The sequence below is a fragment of the Myotis davidii genome, unplaced genomic scaffold, assembly GCF_000327345.1.
Source record: "Myotis davidii unplaced genomic scaffold, ASM32734v1 scaffold150, whole genome shotgun sequence".
NCBI lineage: Eukaryota > Metazoa > Chordata > Mammalia > Chiroptera > Vespertilionidae > Myotis > Myotis davidii.
In genome coordinates, this window is record NW_006283437.1 from 2329100 (window position 1) to 2332087 (window position 2988).

Sequence of the window (2988 nt, forward strand, 5' to 3'; positions counted from 1 at the left end):
TGCGCCCACAGAGGTCACAACCCAGACCCCGCGCCTGCAACAGACGCCGCGGGTCCTCTGCGTACCTGGCACGCACCCAGCCTGAATCGGTGCGCCCGATGGGGACCCAGCCTGGACCCTGTGCCACCGCTGTGTGACCACCACTGAGCAGCCACCGCTGCCCTAGAGCCCAGCTGCTCGGCTGCAGCGCCAGGGATCAGGGGCAGGAACTAAGTGGAAGGCTGGGAGGTGGGTGTGGCCTCCCCTGCCCTGGACCTACTAGCACCGAGGACCTGAGGACACTGAAGAGGCTGCAGATCTGTGGTGAGACCGGAGGCCTGGGACTGAGAGGAGGCCCGAGGGCACTGGCTGTGGAGATGAGTGGGTGCAGCAGGGAAGCCTGGGCGTAAGTCCCTGGATAGAGCAGCGCCGGCACCCACCCTCCTGCAGCCTGGGAAGCTCTTCTGACCAGTGGGAAGGGCCGGGCAGTGGAGCTCAGGCCCAGCCTGCACTGGAGGGGCCTGGAGGACACACTTGACACTGAATCTGGGGGCCCCTCAATTTCTTGGAAGAGCTCCTTTGGGAGAGCAGAAAGGGGCTGGACAGTGGCTTAAGGAAGGAGGATCAGCCCTGCCCACCTGGAACACAGGGAGGTCCCCTCTTTCCTGGCAAAACAGCTGCTTCTGACCCAACCTGCAGTGACCTGAGGCGAGGGGAGCGGTGGGGGCAGGAAGTCTGTGCCCCTGCAGGTGGCAGAGAGGAGCTGCCAGCAAAGCAGACAGAGCTGAGGCATTAGAAAGAGGGGAGGGGCCTACCACCCCCAAGCTACTGGCACCAACCCCAACACCAGTCTGACCAAACCATCCCAGCCAAGATCAGGCTACCCCGAAGAGCCCAGCTCTATGGGAGGAGGGAAGGGAGTGCAGCTCAGAACAGGGACAATCACGTTGTGAGACTCAAGGCAGCCCAGCCTCTGGGCTAAGGAGTCCCCGCCCACTGGACTACCAGGGGCTTCAACCTCTTGGGGGGATGAGGGCAGGGGAGAGCCCAGGATAGATCCAGTGAGCTCCAGTGAGCAAAATCCAGTGAACTCTGCAAATAGAGGACCCAAAGGTTTTGAGTGTGTGTATGTGGTTTTGTTTTTGTGTGTGTGTGTGTGTGTGTGTATTTTTGGTTTTTGTTGTTGTTTGTTTTTCCCTTTTTTTCTTTTATCTCTTTTTTCTTGCATATATCTAATTTCTCTTTCCTTTGATTCTGTTCTATTCTATATTTGTCTATTCTTATTGTTATTAATTTTTCTTATTTTTTCCCCTTTTTTCTCATTTTTTCCCATGAGACTAAAAATGCCAGCAGAGTAAGTGAATGCTGCATGGACATGCTCCAGGAACAAACTGAAATTACAACTAAAATACAGAAAAACTTCCTGAGTAATCAACAGAAGACTCGCTGGAGAGAACCCTGATACCTGAGGACTGAAAGTGGAGACTGGATAGAGACTGGTAGGACGACTGGAGGCACAAAAGAGCTGGCCAGGTGCCCACAGACAGCAACTGAAGTCCCAGAGAGATACTCAACTGAGGGGCGGGGGGTGCCACTGAGAACTCTTGCATCTAATCCCAAAACTGGACTCCCCATCAGAGAGCACCAGAACTGAGAATGGTACCCACATAACATCTGGCTGTGAAAAGGAGCAGGGTTGCTGCTATCTGCCAGTGACGGCTGCAAATACAGGCACCCTCTTAAAAGGCCAATGCACAAATTTTCTTGTGGAGCCACTCACCTTGTGCTCGGGCAGAGGGAGGGCGAGTGGACTGGAGCTGTGTGAGCAGAAGCCAGGATTGGGGACTTGGGGGTTAGAGCTCAGAAAGCAGACAACCCCAGTTTCCTATGCTGAGTCATTCCCTCACGCAGCAGAGGGCATCTTTCCCACACAGACATTTGTCTTGCCTGGAGGGAAGACACTTGACCCACCCTATTGGAAAACACCTTGCCCTGAGGCCACTTAAGAGATTAAAAATAACAATTAGCCTCCAGGCAAAAGCAACTATCCCACCCTGTTGAAAAACTTTCCACACCTGAGGATGATTGCCTGGGGGCAATTCAAGTCAGAATCCTATCGGTCTGCAAGCAGAGGCAGCCTCTGAAGGCTTTGAGTCTTTGCCTGATCTAATTAGTCAGAAACAGTGTTTGACACTGTACTGCACTAGAGATTGAGAGGTGTAGAGGATCTACCTAATACATAGTCACAAACCCAAACAGACAGCCAAAATGAGACGACAAAAAGCAACCCCCAAATGAAAGAACAAGAGAATTCTCCAGAAGAAGAGATAAATGAAGCAGAGATAAAAAAAAATTTATCTGAAACAGAGTTCAGAGTAATGATGGTAAAGATGCTCAACAGCATAAAAAAAGATGAACCCTCAGAGACCAATACCTAGACACATCATAATTAAAATGGCAAATGTTAAAGACAAAGAAACAATCTTAAAGGCAGCAAAAGAAAGACAGAAAATTACCTACAAAGGAGTTCCCATTAAAATGTCAGCTGACTTCTCAATAGAAACACTTCAGGCCAGAAGAAAATGGCATGAAGTCTTCAAAATAATGAAAAGCCAGGGCCTAAAGCCACACAATTGAAACTAGCAAGGCTATTATTTAATACTAGAGGCCCGGTGCACAAAAATTTGTGCACTCGGGGGGAAGGGGGGTCCCTCAGCCTGGCAGTCTAAGACCCCTCAGGAGATAACGACCTGCTGGCTTAGGCCTGCTCCCGGGTGGCAGAGGGCAGGCCCAATCCCTAGGTGCAGCCCCTGGTTGGGCTCAGAGCAGGGCCGATTGGGGAGTTGGGGCACCGCTCCCTGTCATGCACAGAGCAGGGCGGATCAGGAGGTTGCGATGCCACCCTCAATCATGCTCAGGGTAGGGCCAACTGGGAGATTGGGGTGCCCCCTGTCACACTCAAGGCAGGGTCGATGGGGAGGGGGTGGGCCCACCCCCTGTCACGCACAG